Below are 27,338 nucleotides of genomic sequence, written 5' to 3' on the forward strand. Positions count from 1 at the left end.
AAAATAAACAATGTCACCTCAAGTTGTTACATCATTTTAAGACCTGGTAAATTCTAGAGAATCTTTTATTATTCCCTGATATATAAAACTTTGGAATTGACAGAGGGTGTACTTTTCTTTTTACCATGATGTAGATACAATATGCAATATAACTTAAATGCCACATTCATTTGAACTGTAAGCCCAGTAGGCTGCCATTACTTTGTTTGCTGTGTTGTTATAAAGCTATATAAAAATGCCAGTGCACTCAAAGACCTCATGAATGTTTATTAAGCACAGTCACTGTGATGCAAGTAGATTTTATGTTATGATTGATCCAGAGGGACTAGATCCTCTTAAACATTATGTGTTTGTGGTTAGCAAGATACTGGCATTAGTAAGTCAGCTAGACTCTGATAACACCCTAACTAAATTAACTGGGAGTCTGTTGAATAAGATTGTGTAACATAGTCTACAGGTTTTGATATGGTGACCCGAGCTCAGGTAGATAAGCCACAGCAAGGCATCAGAGAAACTGGATTAAAGCCCAGGTCTTAATTTAATCACAGCAGGCACTGATTCATTCATAATTACAATGCATTCTTTTCTGATGATCAAGATATTTGATATTTGCTCTTTTAAAAGCTTCGGAAGAAGCAATGAACTTAATTATTTCCACCACATCAATGTGGAACTTAACTGAGACTTGAGAATTGCTTTTGTCTTGCACTTATATATGACTGACTCACACCTCAAATACTCAATTACACAGTTTGTTTTTAGAAACTGGACCAGAACGACGTCATCTCCCGTTCACCTCTAAAACACACTACAGTCTGTGCAGAGAGCTAACATTGCTTTTCTACTGACATTTACCACCAGTGATTTAACTGTGTGGATCGCTGAAATAAGAGCACAGTTACTAGAGAGAAAACGCCTCTCAATGTATTGACATAAAAAGCACATAAGGCACCTGAGCGACAAAGCCAATTGAAAGGAAGCTCCTTCGAGGCGCGATAACAGAGAAAGCAAAGTCTCGGATTTGCAAGACAAGGGGAAAAAAATCAGGAAATGCAATTACAGCAATGATGAACTGAACAAAGTGATTAAAGGAAGCAGGAGGTGTAGAGAGAAAGGGGGGCTTACCTTTGATGTTGGTGAGTGCCGTCAGACCACAAGTAGACTGAAGAGAGGCGTAGCTCTGTTGGAGTCAACTCGTTTGTTCAGTCTGCCAGGGAAGATCTGTGGATTAAACACAACATGAAAAATTAAAGCTGCAAGTAGGACTAATTGGGCCCTTGCACTACATGCCGGGGCTAGCCGCAGTCGAGAAGCTTTATTGTGACATGTAGATGTCAGGGGATGTTGCATAAAGGAGTTTCAATTGCTCTGTAAACTAAAGGGACATGAGAACACCACATAAGGTTACGTTTGTTATTTGTTGGAGCAGCGTGGGATTTTAGTCATCAAACTGTTTAAATTAATTTTTAAAAATGTGCTGCGTTGTTGTGGGGACTAAGGCAATCCAAGATGGATGTTTTGTAAGTTTTGGAATGATGCACACGCTTACTAAATTATCCAAATCATGTCTTTAAAATGTACTGTGGGCCAACAGCTGCTATCTATTTTGACACAACCATGAACCAAAAAAATTTGAGTAACAGATCACAAAATGTTGAGAAAAATCAATACAAATAAAAAAGATGCTGACACTGCATAGTCGATATGTATTAGTATGCAAATTCCTGCACAACCACATTTTTTTCTAGGTAAATGGGAAGTTAGTGCAATGAGTTATTGAAACATGTGCATACATAAATGGGAAGTCACTCTTAAAAGGAGTTTAAGAGCCCTTCATAGTTCTCCAGCGCTTGTGAAGGACATTCAAAGCTCTTCTATGGACACTGACTTTATTTTGTTGTGTTCTCTGTCAAGATGACCCTACGCTGCTTTAGTAACATTGAGGTCCGGACTCTGGGGAGGCCAGTCCACGACTGACTGTGCTCCACTCTGTGTTTTTCTATCTATGTAGGCTTTTACTGCAGTGACTATGTGTTTGAAATCATTGCCATGCTGGTGGATCAAAATCCGACCGTACTTTTCTGCGTTCATAATTACATCAATTTTAATAAGATCCCCAACGACACTGACTGAAATATAGCCCCAAACCATGACAGGGCCTCAACCGTGGTTCAGAGATGGCTGTAGACACTCACCTCTCTCCTCACATGCTCCATATGTACTGACAGTTATTCGTAACCAATTTGGAATCAATCCATTAGACCTGTTGATCAGTCCAGATCAGATTCATGACAGCCACCTTTCCACTGAGACCATTTCTGATCGAGGCTTCAGCAAACAGTAGATGGATCAGCTAAAGATGCATGTTGTTATCCAGTTTCCACAAATTTAAGGACATACTGCCCATGATGCCAAAATAAGCCACATTTTAACTAATAGTTTTCACGTTTTTGGCTAATCACTTTGTTGGTGAAAAAACATTCCCCTAAAAATGGTCCCCAATGCCAGTGTCCCCCTCAAAAAACCTTCTGAGAATCTTCAGAAAGCCTGAAGAACTTCTGCTCTAGACCCTTTAAAAAATGACAAGGAAACCTGGCTACTTAAATCTGTCATAGAGCTGTTATTTCAAAGACATATAAAGCACAATCCTTGGAGATGCTGTCATGCTTCTTTCAAGTTAAACTCACTTTTAACTTGTACTGTACCACAAGGTTAAATTTTAGATCCACTAGACCTTTCTGTGCGTTTCCATCGAATATGGACAAATATAACTTTCATTTTTTAAAGTTCATAATTGGTTTTTTGAGGAACTTGTGCTCTATTTTCTTTTTCTGTTCATATCAGTAGGTAGAAAACATGCTGATATTTTTCCAGACACTAATATTCTCCCAGAAAGACCCCTAGAAAAAAAAACTGTGCCTGCTGATTTATTCCTAAATAAATACAGGAGACTGACAGAACTCTGACGAATATGTTATTCTTAATAATTAGGGAACACACTCTCTACTTTCAACCAACCAATATGTCAAGCTGACCTTAATATTCACACTGTAACGCCTCCGAAATATAGACATCACAGACAGAAAGAAAGAAAAAAGGCCAGTGTCCAATACTGCAGTGCAAATTGGTTTTGATGCTTCATACCATGGGATGAATCATTCTGCCATTCACGTAAACCTGTCCAGAGGCTCTTCTTCCTTTGATGGCCGAGAAAACAAAAGCCTGGCAGCAAAACTGCTTGATTGACTAGACTCTTGAAGATGTCACTGATGATGAAATCAAACACAAGCGTATAAACACTTCCTTGCAGGCCAACTTTCATTTCAGAGCTATGGTTTTAGTAGGATGTAACGGTTCCTTAAAAATTGCCTCATATCAAGAAACACTGCACTCAATAAACACAGTTCCTAAATTGAGTTCATCAGTAGTTCACCTAAAATATTAAATAGTAGCTCGGCACAGATACAACTGGGATTCTGACAGATTTTTGATTTAAAAAAAAAAAAAAACAGATTTCAAAAGAGTTACTTGTCTGTGAAGTAGATGAAGCGTGAGAGAAGAAAGAAATTGTCCCACATCACCTGAATTTTAAAGACTTTTTTGGACAATTTAGCAAATATAACCACCTAAAGTCTGCATGAACTCATGGTCATCTGCTACATAAACTACCGCGCTCGCCATGTTAAGTATTTCCAGATGCCGCTCTAACTCCAGGCCAAATATGCATCGTGAGTAGTGATGGCACGCAATGTTTCATTAACTATGATGGGGGGGGGGGAGTAAACTTTCCTCCCTACGTTTTAGTTTTTTCAATGATTAGAATATCTTCCTCCACTCCAGGGATTCCTGGGTGTGTTCACTTCAAGGACAGATAGGCTCTGAGCACCTTGGATTGCTGGTACAAACATCAAAGGCGAAGCTAAACCCGGCCGCATTAGTTCTCACCTTGTTGCTATCTCTCTCTCTCTCTTTCTGTGTCTCGTCGGATTCTAGAGGAGGCCTTACATCGCTCTTGAATCGAGATTATGTCAACACACAGTCACGGCTCAGAGTTTCCTTTTGATTCATACGCATTTGATTCTATTTAAAATGATGCAATGCTCTTGTAAGTGGCAGGCCAGCGGAACAACGAGCCGGTTTGGGAATGAAAAGATCAACAGTCATTTGTGATGAATGAATGAATGACACTCCTGTCTCATCCTAGCTAATGGTGCTTACCTCCCACACAATTCTGTGGAGCTGACCAGAGGTTATCAGTGGGAGACTGTGACTATTTACTTGGCAGTCAAAGCTTCCTGTAGCTAAAGAGGTGTTGGTAAATTGCCAATTCTAACATATTGCTCAAGCTTCGGAGGTCATAATGCTTCAACGTCCATCACTGGGCAGCACGGAGGAATACGAGTGGACAAGAACACATTTTTGTAAGCTAGTAGGTTCAACAAAGTTTTCTGCGTGGGCAAATCACTGCATGCCTCAAGCTGATTTTTATACACACAATATCCCCAGCCAATCAGATTTTATTTACACTGCTCTTGGTTCTGTGAATTGCGCTCACAGTGTTCGCCGTTGCCCCTGACGCCGCCACCATCATTTGACAGTAATAAGTGCAGAAATCTCATGCAATATTCGTGCTTCATATCAGCGCCTGATACCTCGCCTGCTGTGTATTATGCAGACAATTGCATATTCTATCACGACTTGTCCCCCTTCAACCCACAGAGCGCCCCAGTGTAATTCTGTGATTAATAATGAATGCTGAGTGAGGGTTAGCTAGCGAGCTGACTGACTGACTGACTGAAGGTCTGACTGTCTGGGGAATGCTACAATGATCAAGGCCTTTCTTCAGCTGTCAGCGCCTCTTTGCACTCGAACAGAACTGGAGGTGCATACGAAGGTTACTTGTGATTGCATCTGTGCAATCTGACTAATTGTTTGGGCAAATATGTAAATGCAACGTGAAACGTAAATGCTAAAATATAAACTAAAGAGGATTAATATGCATTGGGGTTACGGTCCAACACAATATATATATAACTTAAATTATAAAACAGGTTGTCGGAGATTAAGGTACAAAACCTCATGCATTTTACGATAATGATTCAGAAGACAGTATGCTGTATTGCTAGGATGTTGTTTGGCGTGTTTTAACAGCATTATAGCATTTTACAACACATAGATACACCAGCTGAGATATACTCTGGAGGCAGAAATAACTAACCTCACATTCAAAGAAACTTAACCTAACCCTAACAAAGCACTTTTCGAACTCTAACTATACGGTGCTCTAACAGGAAACCCACCCCAAAACAGCACAGCATATTAGTCCAGAGAGCTATAAGGAAGACACACTGTACCAACACAAAAACAAACTTTATTATGTGGACACAGCAGCTGAAGCCACTGAGAGGAATATTGTTATGCCTCAGGTTTATATATGACTCAAATAGCCTTGTCTGTCTTCTCATAGATTAAATAGAAAGAAAGAAAGAAACTTGCACCTTATTGGAACTTGTTTGGAACGTGCTGTTCTAAGACTGAATCCCTTGACATCTCCGCAGTTCAAGGTAACTGCACAGCTGAAAGCAGAGCTAAGACACATTGTACTATAAATGCTCCCCCTGTGTGCAGAATGTGTTTGTAAAGTGCAGCAGCTACACAAGGAAACTACAGAACGTCATTGTTAGAGGCTCGGCTCACAAGGAAAAGAAGAGAAGCTCAGGTTTCTCATCGTGAAGAGCTGACCTTGGCTAACACTGCTTTCATTTAAGGCAGAAAGAAAATATTCCACCTCATCAGAACTAAATGCCTCTCAAGATGTTAACTAAGAACAAAAAAATAAAAATCCAGGCATAGAGAGAAAGAGTTCCTGCCAAAACAGTGTAACAGAGCTCGCTGAGGAGTTTGAAAGGTGCACACAGGGAAGGAGGAGAAACTGCCTGGCTTGTTTGTTATTTGGACTGCGCACAGATTTAGAGGTCTTTCATGTACATTTTAGCAGCTGAATTTGTTACACATTTATTACAAGCAGACTGTGAGAATGAAACCATCATTTAGGTTTGTTACATCACAGCTTCATGTTTGAGCTCCCCTTTGCATCCACTGACCTTGTGATGGTAGCAGACACCAGATTATTGATGTTGGCGTTATTTATCCCAGAACCAGCAAAACAAAAGTCGGCGCTGTACGGATTGAGATCATATCGCGGTGCTCATGAGGAAACCAAATGTTTCTTCAATACACAACATGTGGGTTCAACATGTGAACCTCAAGGATCAGTGATCAATATGGAGGTGAAATAAGAGTCACACAGTTTCAATCAATAAAGCGATAATCGGGTGACACCAGGCATGCTGTTTAAGTAACTAAAGGCTGCTCTCCATCAGGAGAGCGCTCAACAATAATGGTGTAAATGGCAGGGCTGCAGGGAGAAGGCCACTGGAACAAAGGACTCTGCTGTATATCAGCAGCTTGCTAAAGATCACATGAATATCTCAAAAGGTAACTGTAACAATGTTTTGGGGGAGGATGAGACTGAAATATACGTTTTTAGTTTAAGGGAGAAGTCTGCTGTTTGGAGAAAGCAAAATGCTGCACTTGAATACTACACAAAATACTGGCCTTCAATATAGCAACCCTGTCTCATCTATGAAACATGACTGTATTAGCAGCATTGTTTGGGCCTGTCTTTGTTGCGTCTGAGCCAGGATGGCTTGTTATCATCGATGGAGCGCTAAATTCTGAATTATGCAAGCAAATTCTAAGGAAAAATCCCTGGAAGTCTTTCTGCTAACACAATATCCTGAGAAAGGAATGAACAAGCCAAAGTCCTGACCGTAGGCCAAAAGAAATGTGGAAATACCTGGAGCCATTTCTTTGCAGTTATTGCAGCAAAACTGAGCCAGTGTGCTGAAGTCACATATCTGCATACCTCTGTCACTTATGAATCTGTGATTAAAAGTAAGAAATTGTTTCATTTATATAACTGTCTTCTCTTTACTTTCTATGTACTTTTAAGATTTGTGGGGAAATCGAATGATATTTAGGTCATATTTATACAGAATACGGCTGTAATCCCGGCTATTTCGGCTAATACATTCCTGACCAAGCTGGCTGGATCCAAAGTGAGTAGTAAAAGCAATATCCTAAAATGTACTACTTCTTGTCTCTGCATGTGTTAACGCCAAACTCAGCGCTGATGGGTTCTGGGCCTTTGGCACAGCACGAAATCTGTTACCAGATCCATTTTTGCTCCTCGAGTCCACTCTCCTGTGACACACGGTTTTACTTTGCCAACTCGGGGACAGAATTTCAGTATTAGATGTGGCAGATGAGGTTAGCAGAAACTTCTGTAGACCTAAATGGATATACTATTATCACAGGTAGTGAAAGTAAATCTATCTATCTGTGATTACTGTCTGCGAAGTCGTGAAAACATTCATCACCGTTTTCAAGAACATAATACTCAGCTGTTGTCAGTGGAGTAAAATGATGTCATCCAGCCTTGGTAATAAAAAAAAGAAGCTGACAACGTCTCCTTCTAAATGATTAATGGCAGTAACGCGCTAAAAACGCTGTCACAGATTGATGAATAATCGGTAACGTAAAGCCCTTGAATGATAACGCCGTGACATATCAAATAATCTCAGTTTTAGTAAGATCGAATGATAACACTCAGGTGACAACTGAATAAAGCACAGGGTATGGATTTATGGAATTCTTACAGTGTGTGTGTGTGTGTGTGTGTGTGTGTGTGTGTGTGTGTGTGTGCGTGCCCCAGAGAGCGTGATTGTGAATTCAACCACAGCACCTTCAGCATCACATAAGGCATATGGAGGATCAGCCTCCCTCATTGAACAACAGTGCTGCCAAGGAAGGATTTATTTATGTCTTTTTGTATTTAACTGCTGTTTTCACTCAAACAACCAACTGAGGATTTGCCCATGACAGGCAGCCTCAACCCTGCCTTTGTCAGTTATGTAATGTGTACCACCGCAGCCTGGCGAAACACTCTCATCTTGTCAGCATATGCAAAGACAGCAGACGACGTTATCTGGGGTATCAGAAAATGAGAAGTGGGAGGGCGGGAGGCAGGTGTATGCTGGAGGGCGTCAAACAAAAATCAAACACCGTTCTGCCTATTTTTGCAGCAGAAATAAGAATACGAGCCATCACACTAAGCCAGTCACACTCTTATCACCAAACACAAAGAAAAAGTGGGTAAACTATGAGGTATACTGATCAGAATGTACAAAAATTAATTATACTCGCAGTTAATACTTTAAATCATTTGTTCAAATAGCCCCAGGCTGACAGGATAAAAAAAATCATATATAGAAAGAATTTAAGCTGTTAAATTTGACGTCAGTCTAAAACGTTTGATAAAAAAGACTGAAAATTCACCCAGTTTGCCCTTCGGTTGGTTTAAATGATGCATTGAACAACCTTGAATTAAAGGTGACTGTGATGCAGCTCTCTTTTTTTTTAACGAGTTACAGTTCATTACACAAAAATAAACACTCTGTTTATACCGATTACTATGTAATTAAGAAGGACATATTGTTAGCAGTGGAAAATGGATAAAAACTCCAGGGAAGAACAAATGATTAATTGTTGACAATCCAAAGTCTAATTGCAGTTAACTGATGAAAAACACCACAACAACACAGCCATTCATGTGAAGTGGGGCTTGGAACCGGATATGGTTTTGTTTGTGTGTGTGCATGTGTCAGTTTGGAGTGTACCTGAAGGGTCAGTACAGGTGCCACAGCAGCAGCAGAGTCCTCCTCCATTGTGAACGTTTGTTATCCAAAAAAGAAAGTACTGTGCAAAAGTCTTGATTCACCTCTAATTTCTTCATACTTTGCTTCCAAACAGCAAGACTTTCTTGTAAATCAGTGGAAGGGTGTCTGCCAAGAAGCCATTCTTGAGGGGAAACAGGGAGAAAAGACTGAGGTGCCCCAAATTATACAAGAACTGGACTGGAAATATATGTACAGAGGAGGTCAGGAGAGACACACAACAGTGCGTGTCTACATCTGTAAAACACAGCTGAGGGTCTGTCATGTTTTGGGGCTCTTTTTAGTGGTGCTGGGGATCTTGTCAAAATTGATGGAATTATAAATGGTGGAAAAGTACGATCAGATTTTGATCAACCATGCAATGCCATCTGGAAATATATGGTACAATTGGTACTATCAGTCATGGATTGGCCTCCCCAGAGCATGGAGCTCAACATTAATGAAGGAGCGAGGGATCATCAAACAAAAGGCAGCCAACATCCAAAGAAAAGCTTTGGATGCTTCTAGAAGCCTGGAGATTTATTCCTGAACACTGCTTAAATCAAGCTTGGATAAGAGAGTTCATGATGTGTTAAAGAATAGAGGTGGTCATACCAAATATTGAATTTCCAGCTCATTAGAATTGTAAAAACTCAGTTTCTTAGCAAACACAAAGAAGTGAGGGTTGGCTCAAGAATTTTGCAAAGTGCTGTCCATCTCAAAATAAATCTACATGAGACGCTATGGTACAATTCAGCCGCTGAAAGGACAGCACCCTGTTGGAGGAAATCTAACCAACCACCATCACACTCCTGTTTAAATGAAGCAGCTATTTTTAGAAACACATGTGTACAACACAATTTCCTGAATTTGGCGCGTAAAGATGATCCAGCTGAAGTGAACACAGACTACAAACAGATCAACGCAATGGCTACATAATCCCACATGGGTCCAAGTTTCCTTTTGGTCATATACGATTACACTGCAAAGCACCAGCCACCTTTCATTCCTGAAAATGAAAAATCCAGTCGGGAGATTTTCAGACTTGTGTCCACAAAGTCTCGGATTCAATTATTTGTTCTGCATATTTCCATTTTCTGGGAGCTGTAATTCACTGCAGCAGTTCTCATCTAAAAAAAAAGAGCTAAAAGGGAAATGGCTGCTACTGTGTAATAGATTTCAATTTTCACTTCTTTTCATTTTATATTATTTTCAGTTGGACCCATGCGGAGAAAAAATGTAATAGGAAACTATATAGACATTACATTATTAGATTGTTATTAATGCTTAATGATTGTGTATGTAGTATTTCACTCTAGCCAGATGAAGTGAATCAAGTCTAAACTACTTTAATGAGTTTAGTCCACTGAAGGCTCCTAAAAAAGCTCACAAGACAACACTATGACTATCAACGTGACTAAATGAATTTCAAAGACAAATTAATTTATAGTTACAAGCAATTACTGTTAAAGTAAACAAAAATGACATTAGTAAGAGATTACATGTATGTTTTTTTTTGTTTGTTTTTTTACATTTATCAACCTTTACAAAATACAGTTCATTCCACATAGTTAAGGAGGGAAAAAAACCATGATTAATAGTTAATAAGTGCATAGTTAAACTGCTGATAAGTGAATAATAAAGTATTAATGTTAAAGCAACAAAAACTACTGACACAACCAAAATTATTACAACTATGTGCAATGATCTTGCAGCCTTGTTGCCTTTGAAATTGTTGTTTTGAAGACGGGGGGCCTCTTCTGCAACCACTTACAACCTAGTATCACAGCAAAATGTTTACCAGGCACAACAGTGTCTATTAAATTTCACGTTTTGGAGAGGCAAAGCGTGAAATGTCCACGCATGCAGAAATTGCATTACTGCATGCAGAAGTTGCACTACCAGCAGGGGGAGATAATACATTTGAAGCCACAAAGTCAGTAGAGAGCTAAAAACGTATGAAGTATATTTCAGGCTCCTTAATCACCAGAAACGATTAACCTGTAAATGTGTTGATAATGTCTATTTATACAATGTCTATTCCCGTGATTATTTTCATGTTGGCTTGAAATAAAATAGCTCCCTCTGCTGCTACTGCAACTTCTGCATGTGTGTCTATTACACACTTTGTCGTAAAACAACTTTGGTGGATCAAGGTGGCAAAACATTACATAACCTGGAGTCAGTCTGCTATCAGTTTGTGATTAACTAGAGTCAAGTTGTCAATTTGTGTTAATATGTGGCTTAAATGTGACAAATGAGCAAAAAAAGCCCAAATCTGTTGCAGTTTGTTGTGAACCTCTTGCTCCTTACAAAAAATTGTGTTTATTTTTTTGAAATCTGGGAGAAGCAACAAATGGCCTTGAGATTCACGCCCAGGACTCTGCGTTCACTTTGCAGCATGTGGATTGCATGCTCAACCCCAAAACAGTAACAATAATACTCTTTTTAACAATTATTAAAAAAAAAAAAAATCAAAGCTTTCATTAATGCTCTAAATAGTTTATAAACTCTTAGAGTACCCTGGGTCCTTATGAATAGACTGTAAAGTAATGACTAATAACTGTGCTCGTAATGAATAAGTCCTAAAACCCTGCACGCCAGAAATGAGGTCAGTAGTTAATGTGAGTTTTAGAAATTTTTATCTTATTTCTTATCTTATGAAAATCTTATGTTTCACTTCGTGCAAAATATTAAATAAATACCCCACTCTATATAGCCCATATGCTGATACGTTACTAATGTCAGGCAACTGTGGTGCTTTTTAAAATAGTTTAACATTAATGTGAAATGTTGCTTTCCTCTGTGCAGATTAATTCCATTCAATTTTATTTATACAGCACCAAATCACAACAACAGTCGCCTCAAGGTGCTTTATATTGTAAGGTAGAGACTACAATAATACATTAACATAGATTAGCAAAACATGTATCACAAGTACAGCTTCACTTTCATAGATGTTTGAGTTGACACAAGACAATAGCAGCCCTTGCACAGTTTTTCTTGGCCTTTTTTATAGTGCAGCTAACGGTGTGTTTTCAGGTGATTGAATAGGTTACTTGTGCTGCTTTGTGGTGCAGACACAGCTCTACATATGCTTTGCTCTTGGACTCTGTTCTTGGATAACATCACTTGCTCTAAATCCTAATACGACTAAAGTATTTCCAATGGATGATGATCTGCTTCTAGAAAAAGTAGAAAATGCTCTTCATCTTCTGCTGTGCCAAATATTTAACTTTTGTTTCAACAGTCTATTATCTCTTGGATATTTGGTCTTTTAATGTAGTGTTACTTGTTCAGACTACATCCAGGAAACGTCAGGTTCAGGAAACAGCTGTGACTGGTGCATGCAGACACGTTGTCAGGGAGTGATTTAGGGAGTGCTTGATTTGCTTTTACTTTGCATTTTATTGCTGAAGCTCTGGGTTCAACTACAGGGAGTGCAGAATTATTAGGCAAGTTGTATTTTTGAGGAATAGTTTTATTATTGAACAACAACCATGTTCTCAATGAACCCAAAAAACTCATTAATATCAAAGCTGAATGTTTGTGGAAGTAGTTTTTAGTTTGTTTTTAGTTTGAGCTATTTTAGGGGGATATCTGTGTGTGCAGGTGACTATTACTGTGCATAATTATTAGGCAACTTAACAAAAAACAAATATATACCCATTTCAATTATTTATTTTTACCAGTGACACCAATATAACATCTCCACATTCACAAATATACATTTCTGACATTCAAAAACAAAACAAAAACAAATCAGCGACCAATATAGCCACCTTTCTTTGCAAGGACACTCAAAAGCCTGCCATCCATGGATTCTGTCAGTGTTTTGATCTGTTCACCATCAACATTGCGTGCAGGAGCAACCACAGCCTCCCAGACACTGTTCAGAGAGGTGTACTGTTTTCCCTCCTTGTAAATCTCACATTTGATGATGGACCACAGGTTCTCAATGGGGTTCAGATCAGGTGAACAAGGAGGCCATGTCATTAGTTTTTCTTCTTTTATACCCTTTCTTGCCAGCCACGCTGTGGAGTACTTGGACGCGTGTGATGGAGCATTGTCCTGCATGGAAATCATGTTTTTCTTGAAGGATGCAGACTTCTTCCTGTACCACTGCTTGAAGAAGGTGTCTTCCAGAAACTGGCAGTAGGACTGGGAGTTGAGCTTGACTCCATCCTCAACCCGAAAAGGCCCCACAAGCTCATCTTTGATGATACCAGCCCAAACCAGTACTCCACCTCCACCTTGCTGGCGTCTGAGTCGGACTGGAGCTCTCTGCCTTTACCAATCCAGCCACGGGCCCATCCATCTGGCCCATCAAGACTCACTCTCATTTCATCAGTCCATAAAACCTTAGAAAAACCAGTCTTGAGATATTTCTTGGCCCAGTCTTGACGTTTCAGCTTGTGTGTCTTGTTCAGTGGTGGTCGTCTTTCAGCCTTTCTTACCTTGGCCATGTCTCTGAGTATTGCACACCTTGTGCTTTTGGGCACTCCAGTGATGTTGCAGCTCTGAAATATGGCCAAACTGGTGGCAAGTGGCATCTTGGCAGCTGCACGCTTGACTTTTCTCAGTTCATGGGCAGTTACACTGCAAAAACTCAAAATCTTACCAAGTATATTTGTCTTATTTCTAGTCAAAATTATCTCATTACACTTAAAATAAGACACAATCAGCTACAGGGCAACATTTCAGTAAGCTAAAGGAACTTGTTTCAAGACAGTGAATCTTGAAACTAGAGAAAAACTAGAGATTTTTCACTTGTTCCATTGGCAGATTTTTTCACTTATTTTAAGCTAAAATATCTTGTATTAAGTGAAAAAATCTGCCAATGGAACAAGTGAAAAATCTCTAGTTTTTCTCTAGTTTCAAGATTCACTGTCTTGAAACAAGTTCCTTTAGCTTACTGAAATGTTGCCCTGTAGCTGATTGTGTCTTATTTTAAGTGTAATGAGATAATTTTGACTAGAAATAAGACAAATATACTTGGTAAGATTTTGAGTTTTTGCAGTGTATTTTGCGCCTTGGTTTTTCCACACGCTTCTTGCGACCCTGTTGACTATTTTGAATGAAACGCTTGATTGTTCGATGATCACGCTTCAGAAGCTTTGCAATTTTGAGACTGCTGCATCCCTCTGCAAGATATCTCACTATTTTTGACTTTTCTGAGCCTGTCAAGTCCTTCTTTTGACCCATTTTGCCAAAGGAAAGGACGTTGCCTAATAATTATACACACCCTGTAGTATCATATCTAGCTCACGTCACAACAAGTAGAAATTTCTCCATTCAGTACCAAATAATGGATCATCCATCATTAATGTTAGTAATTAGACGTTTCGTGGACATTTAAAATGTGACAAGTAGCCCAAACAAGGTATAACCTCTTTGCAAAAGGTAACAAGCTAAAACTGCAGGGACCACACATGTTTTAATTTTGCGTGATTGTTTTCAATCTTTCTTATGTAGGATCATAAACAAAAAAAAGAAGATAGTAATTACAGGAACAAACAAACTCGCCAAAAAATAGTACAGTAAAATATGGCTCAAGTCCTGTGTGGTAGAAGTATAATGCAGCATTAAATCGAAATACTGCAGACTGAGCTCAGAGCTAAAGAATTCGTGTTGCCCAGCCTCTCCTCAGCCTGCTTCACTTGTGCTGTTACACTGAAAAAAAGGGATTGACCATCTCTTGGATTTATGTAAGCATCTTGCGTGTATTTAACACAATTGCCTCATGCTTTAAAGTTAAGTGTGACCTGTCCAGGGTGTACCCTGCCTCTTACTCTATCACCCCCAGGTTATGCCTGAGCCCCCCTGCAATCTGTATAAAGATAGGAGGACGGTAGTCGTTGTAGATCCATTCAGTTCTTATGTTAACCAGACTCTAGACTTTGTTAAACATTATGAAATATGAAGACAACATGTAGTATTTAAGTGACCAAGTAGTATTGGGGCAAATGTAATTGAATAGTGTTGAAATGAAATGACAAAATTGCGAAGGATTAAAATATTCCAAAAGCTCACCTTACTTCATCTAAACATGTTTCAATCGCGTTTTACCAACACGAAATGCACAGGTTTATTGAATATGAATAAGTTGCGTTGATTTAACTCAGTTGTTTAAGTTTCTGCCAAAGCAAAAAAGTTATGTGCAACAAATGTCCACTATTGAATGAAGTAAATCCAACATGGCCTGTTTTTCAGTGTACTGTCAGTCTCACTGCACAGTCTTTTGCTTCAAAGCATCTATGAATCAGCAATACTGAACGCTGGACTCAGTTTGGAGAAAGGTGGAAGGTGATGAAACTTGTACAAAGAGCTAAAGGATTCATAATGTATCGATATTCTTTCACAGTGTGCAAGCTGGGGCAGTGGCACCAATGGGAGGGTAATCCAAACTGTCTCTGAGCCGTCACCAGGCGAGACAGGGAGCCTCAATCCAACACTGCTCCCTGTTCAGCACCATCCTGCTCTGCTCCTTCCTGAAAAAGCCTCACACCAATAGGTGTGGCAATATAAAACAAAAACCCTGCAACGAGTCAGTTCTTACATTTGATGGTGTTTGCAGACTCGTAGCTCAAATCAATCCAACCTAGATTCAGCTGCATCCAAATGTCACTGCTGTCAAATGAAAGTTATTCAAGTTTTCCTTGAATAAAAACATCTTTGATTCTTCTTTTCGGAGTATTTCTGAGTAAATGCTGCCATTTATTCCTCACATTTCAGCTAAGAAATCAAAATGAAAGTCAATATTATTTGCCACACGTTTTTCTCTCCTAAGATCAATTTGACCCTTTTGCCTTACCTCTCTGTGGCGCACTTCTTAATTGAACAGGTCCCACAGTCTATGCCAGCTTGGCTCTAAAAAGCAGCTCAACACTGGCCAGAGTTTTACAGCTATAATTTAGCATCAGATGTCAGGGCTTGTACACAGGCCTTACCAGAGAGAGACAATTAAAGCCTTGTTTACCCAAATGAATCATTAACTATTCCGGAAAAATAGACATCCTTCTCTGAAGCTCTACCACCAGGCATTTTATTTACAAAAAGCCTATTGTTGACGGTGATTACCAGAGTCAGAATGAGGAATCCATAAAAAATGCCCTTTGTTAAGATTTGCATCCTTTCTTTGTTGTGCTTTTTGGCTGGTGTTTGCAGCTTTTTTTCTGGCTAGAAGAAAAAGCTGTCCTGCTGCTGTGCAACAGTCATTATGTGACATACACACATCAGCGCTGACAAACAAGTGATGATTATAGAGGGGGGGAGCACGAGGAGATGTAAATAAGAGCAGGAGAGAAAGGGGCAGAGGCAGGCAGCCTTAATTTCTGCTGACATTGACGGGAAAAACCTGGAACAGTCTGACAAAAACTTCAGCATCTGTGCGTGACAGAAATTCCTCCTAAACGCAACAGTCGTCTAACAAACACAAACTGAAACATCCCCCCAAAAAAGACCAAAAAACAAGTGAATCCTTCTGAGGGAATTTGTCAGGGTGGATGATCAAAGACTGTATCCTAGTATCTGATATGCTCATAGAGCGCAGTTTGTTATTGCAACCCTCTGCTGTCTCCTTTGAGCAAGGCACCAAACCTCAACCGAGTGCTTTCCCCAAAGCAGTTCCCATGTATCAGTTTACGTAAAGGTATCAGTGTACATTAGGGGTGGGGGTGGGGTTTCCTAGCGAATCATGGAAAAACACAGGCTAAAGGAAAATGACCAAAATAAAAGGCTGTAATATTGCGGTTCTCTGGTGAGTATTTAAAGGACCAAAGACGATTTTCTCACCCTCATTTTTAGGTAATGCTCTCTTAATCTGTGCAAAGCCCAGAAGAATCTATCAGCACTATCTGGGTGATTAAAAATGGCTTTTCCAGCTGCAATGGGATGGAGCAGGAAGCTTACTAGGGGAGCTCCAATTTTCACGACCAAAACCTTGTGAAGGTGGGCACGGACTTAACAGGAAAAAAAAAAGAGCTACACACTATCAGATTATCAGAATTGGCATGTAAATGAGAGTTGATGTACATCATTCTTGCTAAGCATTTCAGATATAATAAAGCAATTTCCTATCTGATTATAAACTTGGGGGGAAAAGTCCTTTAGAGCACGAGGGCTATTAATCTTTTAAACTTTAATTTGATTTGAAAATGAGTTTATGACTACAGTGTGAGCGGAGTGACCTTTCTGTAGGTCAGTACAGGCAGTGCAGGGAAGGAAGATAAAGTAAACAAAGCTTTGGTGTCTTTAAAAGAAAAAGTCTATGAAAGAGTATATTCGTGTTTATATGCTTAAAGGTGCTCTAATCCATTTTTATATTAAATAAAGAAATTAGTATGCGTAATGTGAAAATTGTTGCTGGTACAGCGCCACAGCTGACTTTCCTGTTTTCTTTCACTCCCATTGTTCTCATCCATTCCCTTTTCCAGTCACAGCAGGCAGATCATTTTCCGTGAAAAATCTCTGAGTCTACCCACTGCACACAACCGACCCAGCAGCAAATGGAAAGTTAACAATTAGCAGGTGAATATAGTGGACAATTTAGCAGCAAAGAGAGCCACAGGGGTTGGTGGAATAAAGCTGGATGTGGAATTTGCCAGGTGACCAAAAAAAAACAAACCCTCAAAGCAACTCTAAATAAACAATAATGCCGCTCGAGTTGCAAATTGACAGCTTTCCAAACACACACAGTTAACACAAGTTTATAATGGTAGCTTAAAGCTTCGCCAAATGACTGTATGGGGATTCAGCGTCAAACCAGTTTAATGTTGCAGCTACTGTTTAGTCCATGGACCATAAAATCCACACACATCTAAAATATATAAAAGCAAAGTTGCTCCTAAAAGGACAGACAATAACTGGACAGGTGTTTTATTTAAAGCTGTCAGATTAGGGTGTAAGAAAGCAACTGCTTATAATACCAGGGGTGTCAGAGGACTTATCAGCTTTAAGGATGATTTAAAGCTGCTAATGATAAATGCTTCTCTTGCTAGATTTATTTTCTTCTCTCTTCAAAGTTTCTCTTGTTTGCTGATATCTCCTCTGTGCTACCGATGACGGCTTTATAGAAATGAGCTTTGAATCTGAAAAGGAAAACCTCTCCCTTTTGTATACCATTTCAGCCTTACCTGACTACATCAGTGTGGTGTCATTCACAGCTGCGTTAAAATGTTAAAAAGTAAAAATCGATTTGGTCTCACAACAAAAAAGCCTCACCAGCACAGCTGCAGTTCGCTCAGCCTAATGTGATCATTTGTTTAGCATCCAGACGACACTGGGAGAGCGATGCACTGATGAGCTGGCCTCAGCCCCGCTGCAGCAAGCTTGCTTGGCCACTGATAACAGGGCTGGAGCTGAAGGGGAAGAATCCCATTACAAATAGCTGCATTAGATCTGTCAGATTGTGCAGCTGGGGTGTTACATCTCCATTGACCCTGCACTACCTTAGCTCCCCTCTGGGGCCGGAGCATTGCCCCCTCCTGGGATAAAATGTGCAACTGCTCTTTTTGAGGAGACTGCTGGAGCCCTGGCAACAAACACACACACAGACACACACAGTGACCCTGTGAGAGGCTAAGCTTTGTGATGTAACTCTCTGACTGAACAAATTAAAAGATATGCAAACCGAGGTCATCAAGGTTACTTTGTTACATGAGTAACCAGGCTCTGAATTAAGACTTCAAACACAGTTAAGAACTCTGCTGTTCTTATGTTTAACAGGTGCAGTACAAGCATTTCAAAGAACTGCTGGCCTGTATAACACAAGGATCGATAAAGGCACAAATATATATCCTGTGCAGTCGGGACTTCATTCAAACAGCATTTTGACCTACATTTGTAGATTGCTTGATGGTAAAAGGGCTGAAAGAACAAGAATAAGTGAGACACTATTTTCCTTCATCTGCAATAGAACAGAACTCTTTTCACTCTGAGGTAACTCAAGGTGTATGGGTCTTCTTCTTCCTAGTGGTTTATATCCCACGATGCAGGGTTCGCTATTTTGCATGCCTTTCTCCACTTCTTCCTATCCAGGGCGTCTTCTGGTGTAACATTCGCAACCTTCATATCATCTGTGATTCGGTCCGTCCAGCGCTTTCCATCCAGATCTAATTGCTGGGCTGTCTTTGCGATGGAGTTCTTATCGCTACGGACAACATGGCCGTACCATCGGAGCCTCGCCTCTCGCATCTTGTCTGTGATCGGTGTCACTCCCCATCGTTTCCTGACATCTTCGTTCCTCGCTCGGTCAAGTCGTGTGAGACCCAGAGGCCACCTCAGCATCTTCATCTCCATGGTGTGAAGGGCTTGTTCGTGTTTGGTCGTCGCTAGCCAGCACTCTGACCCGTAGAGTGCCACTGGGCGCACGATCGACGTATAGACTTTCAAATGAAGATAGATTGGCATTCTCTTGCCGCATAAGACTCCACTGGCCTGACGCCACTTCATCCACGCTGTGTTGACATGGAGTCTGGCATCTGGTAGAGTTTCGCAGTCCGAGGTGACAAGGGACCCGAGGTACTTGAATTGGGCAACTTCAGTCAGCGGCACGCCATCGATAGTGATGGTACTGTTGGTCTGGGGGCCGCATTCAAGGTACTCAGTCTTCGTGATGTTCAGGCGCATGCCGTTTTCGGAGAGCCAATCTTTCCACGCTTGCGTTCGGGTTTGCAGGGCTAGGCAGTTTTCTGTTTCTGATAGGCACACATCATCTGCATGCAGGAGGCTCCATGGATGTGGTGATTGCAGATCAGCCGTCGCGGTGTCCACACAGAGGACAGCAGGGGCGAGAGGGCCGAGCCCTGGTGGACACCGACGGTAATTGGGAAGGCTGGTGATGTTCCCGCTGAACATCGGACCGTGCTTGTGACATTACGATAGAGCGGCTGAGTCCATTTCACATAAGCTTCCGGGGCACCATGAGTTTGTAGTGATCGCCAAATCAGCTCGTGGGGGACCCGATCGAATGCCTTTTCCAGATCCAGGTAGACCATGTGTACCGTCTTGTTCTTTTCTCTGTGCTTTTCCATCAGCAGTGGGTAATTTGTTTATATGAAACTTTGTTCATATTATGGCTGTTTCACCCAAAGGCATACAAGATTTACCAGATGATCCTTGGTTCATCATCAGGGCAAAAACAAAGCAATTCCATGTTATTTATTTTCCTCCCAAATAAAAAGAATATGTAATCGTGTCTGTTTGTTAGCAGTCTAGTGTTGACAGTTTTCAAGATATCATTTTCAAATTTTGTGTGATTGTAGATACCAATTATAGCTCACACTGATTTAATTTCAGTGAAAACTGAGTCAAGGTAAAGGTCACACCAAATGTGAAAATTAGTATGAACTTTATATTACCCACATTACAACACATTAAGAGAAAGGACTTGGAAGTAGGGCTGCTCAATTAATCGAATTTTAATCACGATTACGATCTGGGCTTTCAACGATCATTAAAAATGACTGAGCCGATTATTAGTTTGTTGCAACTGTCTGGAAGCTTCGACTGTGGTCTTAAAAAAACGGAAGCTTTCTTCGCTTCTACCTTCTTCACAAATGTTCACCGCAGGAGATGAAACTACAGTGGCAAAGGGACTTGTGTCAGGGGATCTTATGCATGTTAGGTAAATGTGGTAACCTCTACACTATGATAAGGGCCTAACGTTTTGTAGGCAGTCAAACACCCTCCAAAATCTTCATTAACGTGCTGTGTTTTATCTATGCATCATCAGTTTTTTTGATAAATAATAATAATACAAAAAAGCAACTAGTTAATATACATGTAAATCAACAGACACATTAACCATTGACCCTCATGTCCTGCATGTAGACCCCCTTGCAGCTTTCCTGTTTGTCATCATACTAAGCTATGCACTTTGCCACTGTTGGCCTCACTATGCTGACAAGAATAGGCTCCCCTGATCCTGCCGTAGTTCTTCTGAACCTCAACTTTACACGTCCAAGAGGAGATGTGGTCAATCGTCCCTGACCCTCAAGAAATTGATTTCATGGAGTCCGGAGACTCTTCGAAGTTTAGGCTGTTTAACGGAAAAAAGGTTCATTGATTTATTAATAATGTATTAAAGCAAATCCACCTCTTTTATTAGAAAGGACACATTCACAAATGTAGCAGCTCGTAAACTAAGGAGCGATTTTCCAAAATAATAACCAAACCTTCATCTCAGTGTCTCTGAACAAGCACAATTTCTAGTTTACACTGCCTCTACAACTGGGCGAGTCCAGGCCCTCTCCCATATAAATCAATAACAGCACTCAGACAGCCTGTGCCTGAAAATGATTCGCAAAGTTCAACAAACCTAATGTGGGGGAGCTTATTGACACTGTAAGCACCGCAAGCTTGCAAACAGTCCGAACATGGTGTTGACTAGACCACAGAACTATTACAAACCAGGACGCTTCATATGTGCATGAGCTGGTAGGGCTGCTCAATTAATCGAATTTTAATCACGATTACGATCTGGGCTTTCAACGATCATTAAAAATGACTGAGCCGATTATTAGCCCCTCCCTAATTTATCCGCGACACCTTAAAGGCCGGTCCGTGAAAATATTGTCGGGCATAAACCGGTCCGTGGCGCAAAAAAGGTTGGAGACCGCTGATTAAGAGGACCCGAGGGAAGCTCGGAAAGCTAAGCAGAAGTTATTTGGAGAGTGACTGCCGTTGGTTGAAAAGAGAGTTTAAAAAAAAAAATCTTCAGTGGTGTTGCACACTATTTTATATTATTTTTTTAAAGTCATTGTTAACCCTTTAAAGCCGGTCAGAGCAGCACGCTCCGTTTTGCGTAACTATTTTTAAATCCCTGTAGAACCTGAACCGTGTAAGCTAGCGCAATAATTTGTTTTGCATATGAAACCGGAGGAGTTGTACTTACATCTGATGCCATCAGCTTGTCCTCGGTCATGGTTTCGTTCCACATATAGCTTTGCAAAAATTGCATAAAAAGCGCTTGCAGGAACAAAAACATAATATTCCAGAAACACGCTTTGCCGTTACTATCAGCTGTTCGTAACACTTCCCACAGTGAAATGATGCACATGCTGTTTTCTTTGCAAATTTGCATCATAGGATTGTTTTTTGTTTTTCCTGCAGTATATAAAAATTGCTGTATCTCCAAAATAAAACTATGAAGACACTCAAAATAAATTTCCTGTGGTGGGAAACTATTTTTTTGCAACTTTATTGTATTTAAAGTTTTGAGGGATAAACCTCTTAAATTTCTCCAAGTAGAAATATATGTAAACAAAACAAAACAAAAAGATTTTCAATTTTTTTTGTAGTTTATTGCACTTTTTTGCAATTTATGTAATTACTATGGACTTAATGCATACATATTATTAAAATATGGGCTATAACAGTTGTATTGATGTATAGCAACTTGAAATGCTCCCACAAATGGCACTACAACATGTAAAAAAAAATAAAATATAAGCTCTGGTGGACTTGGTTCTATGGTAGGTCTTAAAGGGTTAAATAAATATCGTCAAATAATCGTGATCTCAATTTCAGTGAAAATAATCGTGATTATCATTTTTGCCATAATCGAGCAGCCCTACTTGGAAGTTACGTTTTCCCTGTGCCTCCAGGTTCTCCCGATCCCACTTGGCTGCATTTCTCTAAATGTAATGCAAACTTCCAGGGGACTAATCAGAGCTCTTTGCTAATTGCAGCATCAAACATATTTGGCGTATGTATCTCATCTAGCTTCCAAAAGTGTAAATTCTGAATTAAATCTGCAGCTTCGAAATTACCTTAATGAAGTTCAAACTGCAACCACATTGAACAGAAGTTGTATTTCCATCCAAAGATCTCTGAACTTTAAGTACCAGAAAGCTTTGTAAGGAACTCAAGGCTTTCTCGGGGACACTGGTTAAAACACAACGTAAAGACCAACAAAGATTAGGCACAAAGAACCTATGGCTATTTTCTCAAATCTACATAATAAAGAGTCCAGTCCACACTATCATCAGAATGTAAATCTACTACAATATTGACACCATATAAGGCAAGGGACAGCAGTATTTATGTCATAATTTGCTGCTTTGCAAACGAGGTCACCGAGTCAACAGACAAGCAAAACGGATCCAAAATGCCCACAATGTTAGACTTTTAGCAGTTGATCTCGCAAGTAACTGTGAAGACTGACAGTAAGGTGAATGAGTTGGAAAGATTGACATAAAAAGCTCAACCAATAAAAAAATCTTAAGCGTTCAAAGTCCCACCCTCAAAGTTCCTGAACTTTGAGAAAGGAGTAGCCCTTGAGGCAACTTCCCCAGAACTTAATTTAGACTCTGGTCTCTGTAGTATCTCCAAAGGTTTGTAGTCTCTGGTGAAATTTCCTGCTGTGGAACTAGAGCTAAAACTAATTAAAAGGGTTAGAAGCTTGTGCGCGGCTTCTGTGACATTGTCACTGTGTTTGGGCACATTTAGAAAGTGTGGAGGATTATTTTTCAGCTGCAAAAGTCATTTTAAAAAATGACTTGGGGCTTCTAGAGTGAAATCTAAAATTGGCAGAATATCTAGAGATTATAGCTAAAAGAAGACAAACATGATCATTATGTATTACAGGTAACGACTACAATCAAAGTAGGAAGAGTGGACAGCAACACTCTGCTCCAATAATCTGTTTATTCAACGGAAAGCTAAGTGCAAACAGTATAATCCAAATAAGATGATCACCAAAGTAATAGGGAATAGCTGGAGCACTGTGTGTGTTAGCAAAGCTACTGTTATCCTGCACCTGCAGGAGGTGAAAGAGGTGAAAACCTGAAGGAGGAGGAGGAGGTGGGGGAGGTCGGGAAGAAAGAAATGAGCCGGAACATAAGTGGCATTGATTGAACTGGTTCATGTCCACCCTCATTCATAAACAAGGCTAACCTGCCGCATGTTTATGGACGATCTGTCTCGATGACAATGGAAAACGCTGGCACGCATCCCAGAACACCTGTGAAATGCACTCTAATGAGAGTTAATCACACAAACACAGAAAACAAAGCTAAAAATCAAAGATTTACACGTATCGGGCTCACCGCGAGTATTGACAGATACTAAGGAGGCCATTTGCCACATTTGAATTTGGAAACTGTTTTTTTTTTGTTTTTGTTTTTTTCATGGCCGTGGCAGTGATTACAAACACAATGTTCAGTATTGATTAATAAAGAGGCGGCTTTTCTGTTGTGCAAATGGAGGTGAAATAGGTCCAACAAATTACAGATAAAATGTCATTCGAGACTCAAAGAGAAGACAAACGTGATCACGATCAAGTCTGATGGCAAAGATAAAGTTCAAAGACAGATTTCAAAATCTGTATCGACTTTGATCACTCTATCGTGTTTGCACAATCAAATCAGAACAAAGACAGATATGCTTCACGCTTTCAATAAAAAAATGCGTACAATAACAGCTGAAATATGAGATTGTTTTGCACCAGTAACACAGGCAAATTATTCTTGACATGCAGTCAGTATCACAGAGCTGTCTGGCATGGTAGCAGGAATCAAAGAGCATTCTTGGAATAGCAATTACAGATGTGTCTAGGGAAATAAAGGCAAACTATGGACATAGTCAAAATGATGCATGTACAGCATTCTTATCAAAGTCGAAGCCCGAAGCTAGAATGGTCTGCTTACAGGGAGGCTCTCAGCTGACTGAGAAATGGCAGCTGTAGGGTATCACAAAAACAAAACACAAATTAGTCTCATATCTTGGCCGGGAAGGAGTGCACGGATGTTTGCTTAGACATGATGCCTCGCTGTAATCACTTTGATCAAAGTGCTGACAGTTAAGTCTGCAACAGACTTCTCAGATTGTGCAAAATCCCAAATGTGAGCTGATACAAACAAAGAACTCTTAATTAGCGTTAAGATCACAGAGGGTATGCGAAGTGACGGAGGTTGCAGTTCTCCTTCAGTTTCTGTGCATCAGTCATGCAAGGTTGAATTCATGAGTCGCAGATGGAAGATGCCGTTGCTAGTTCTCTGCGCATGCACAGCATTTTTTTATTTATTTATTTATTTATTTTTTGGGGGGCGTCTTCTGGGGCTCAGCACCACACAGAGAATGTGTGGTCCATGACTCTCTTTTTTTTTTTTTTTTTTTCGCCTGTCCCATTTGGTTCTTTAGCCATCAGAATTGTTGTCTGAAGACCAACAAGGATACCCAATGGATTTACTTTGCCGAATGGATCATCGTGGCATTGCCGTATTGGTCCATTTGGTCGATCTTTGTTTTTATTATTTATTATATTTTATTTTCAGATGTTACAGACGGGACAGACATGAGTGAGAGATAGGAAAGGGAGAAAGAAAGAGGAAGGAAAGGAAAAACAGAAGGGGAGAGGGACAGTGAGAAAGGGGGGGAGAAAAAAAATAAAAATCTCCTGGATCACCTGTTGAGAGAAGAATAGAAAACAAGCAAAAAAAGACAAAAAAACAAAAAACAAAGCAACATACTAAACACAACACCATCGCATTAATCTAGCTAAGTGTAAACAGCAGTAAATACTAAATATTCAATGTTGTTGTGCAGCACGCAGGACAGATGTGCTTCGAAGTAGCAGCCAAGAAAGGTGTAATTTGGGTCTACGAGCAGTGAACACCCGTGTGCATACCTGTGTGGATCAGCGCGCTTGTATTCCAAAGGTTTCTCCATGTAACGATCTGCTAGGGAGTGTGGGGGGGCCACAGCCCCGTCCTCCAGGGTGTGAAGCAGGTATGGAGGAGATCAAAACTCCAGACATCCAGAGGCCCCCAGAACACAAGAGACCAAGGAAGACCAACAGAGGGGCAGCCGCGCCACTGTTCCAGTAAGAGCTGAGGAGAGTCCCAGATGAGGGTTCACTCAGCAGCCGCGGAGCAGAAGCCAGGGGGAGTTGCAGTGACGCGCCCGTGAGCTCCGCCGGCCGCCAGGCCGAGAGGCTGGGGACACCCCACCCCCGAAGGGGCCCGATAAGCGGCCGCCAAGGAGTGAGCCGGTGTGTACCTGGACGCCCACCCCCAGACACAAAGAACCACCAACGCACCGACACCTGAGGGAGTCCGCCACCGGCAGGGGAAGTGGTGGTAGGTGGAGATAGGCCTCCAAACCTTGGAGGGCCTGAGGTGTCCCCAGAGAGGTGGCGTCTGATACCCAACCTGACATATAGACACAGACATACAGGCACACACAGACACAAACATCCATCCTCATATGCACTCACTCCACACTCAACCAACGTGGAGACAGACATAAAGAGACGCTGTACACACGATCACACTCCCCAAGCGTACTCTACAAACCGGGTCTAGGTACCCTTGCCCCTGGAGGGGGAAACTGCACCCAGACCCAGGTGGTGTTACCCTTTTCCCTGCGGTGGGGAGAGGCAGACCACCCCGACTCCGTAGCAGCAGGGAGGCGCCACACTCCAGACCGCAGTCGGACGGCCAACTCCACCTAGCCCTCCCGCTCCAGCAGGCCGCAGAGAATGGGGGTGGGAGAAGACTCCAAACCTCCCTCCACCCGCTCATTGTAGTGTTGATGCATGTGTGTTCTAAGGTGCAATTAAAACCCAGGAGGGCATGGAGCTACCTGCCAAGGAGCAGCAGGTAAATGGTAAATGGCCTGCATTTGTATAGCGCTTTTCTAGTCCATAGGACCCCAAAGCGCTTTACACTACATTCAGTCATCCACCCATTCACACACACATTCACACACTGGCGATAGCAAGCTACATTGTAGCCACAGCTGCCCTGGGGCGCACTGACAGAGGCGAGGCTGCCGGACACAGGCGCCACCGGGCCCTCTGACCACCACCAGTAGGCAAACACGGGGTTAGTATCTTGCCCAAGGATATTTGGCATGCAGCCAGGGTGCAGCCTGGGATCGAACCACCGACCTTCTGATTAGTGGCTGACCTGCTCTGCCACCTGAGCTACAGGTAAGTGCATAGTCCCTCCTGCTAGCCCTCAATGTCTAAGTGTATTTAAAATTGAGAGGTGGGCAACGACGCCAGGGGTGAGGTATACACCCTGATGGTAATTTGGACTCCGTGTATCGTGCCCACCCCCAAGATCCTATATGTATGTGTAATGAGAGTGTGAATGATGTAAATGTCTAAGTTGTGGGATAAAATTGAGGCAGAGGCAGCCAGAAGGGGACAGGGGGGGGGGGGGGGGGGGGGGGGGGGTAGCCTCCTCTGCACCCTGGTGACATACCCCTACTCCAAGGCCCTGCATGTGTGGGTGGTTGTGGTGGAGCGGGAAGAGGGAGGCAGCTGGAGATGGGGAGGGAAGGAAGGGAGGGGCAAGTGACCCCTCCCTGGGGCCAGCTCCCCCGCTGACCCCAGTAGGCACTCCCACACTCCACGACCCGCCAGGGAAAGGGGGCCCAGGCCCATCCAGACCGGGGCCCAGTGCAGCAGCGCCGCCTGGCCCCACAGAGCCCGGGACAGTCCACCCAACCCCACCACAGAGAAAACTGCACCCACCCCACCATCCACTCATCTTCCAGACTACATAAGACAATAAACACACAGGCTGAGATCTTCCTCCACCTCTCCTGTAT

General features: G+C 41.4%; 1 protein-coding gene across 10 annotated transcripts in view; it reads right to left on the reverse strand.

The window, feature by feature from the left end:
- arvcfb (ARVCF delta catenin family member b) overlaps positions 1–27,338 on the reverse strand; it is a 261,628-nt gene that overhangs the window by 156,515 nt on the left and 77,775 nt on the right. For all 10 annotated transcript variants that reach the window (XM_026186584.1, XM_026186589.1, XM_026186581.1 and 7 more), the window contains exon 3: positions 1,126–1,221. The gene's annotated coding sequence lies outside the window, so the exon portion shown is untranslated. The remainder of the gene's footprint in view (positions 1–1,125; positions 1,222–27,338) is intronic.

Source organism: Astatotilapia calliptera, chromosome 12 (genome assembly GCF_900246225.1).
Source record: "Astatotilapia calliptera chromosome 12, fAstCal1.2, whole genome shotgun sequence".
In the NCBI taxonomy this organism is placed as follows: Eukaryota; Metazoa; Chordata; class Actinopteri; order Cichliformes; family Cichlidae; genus Astatotilapia; species Astatotilapia calliptera.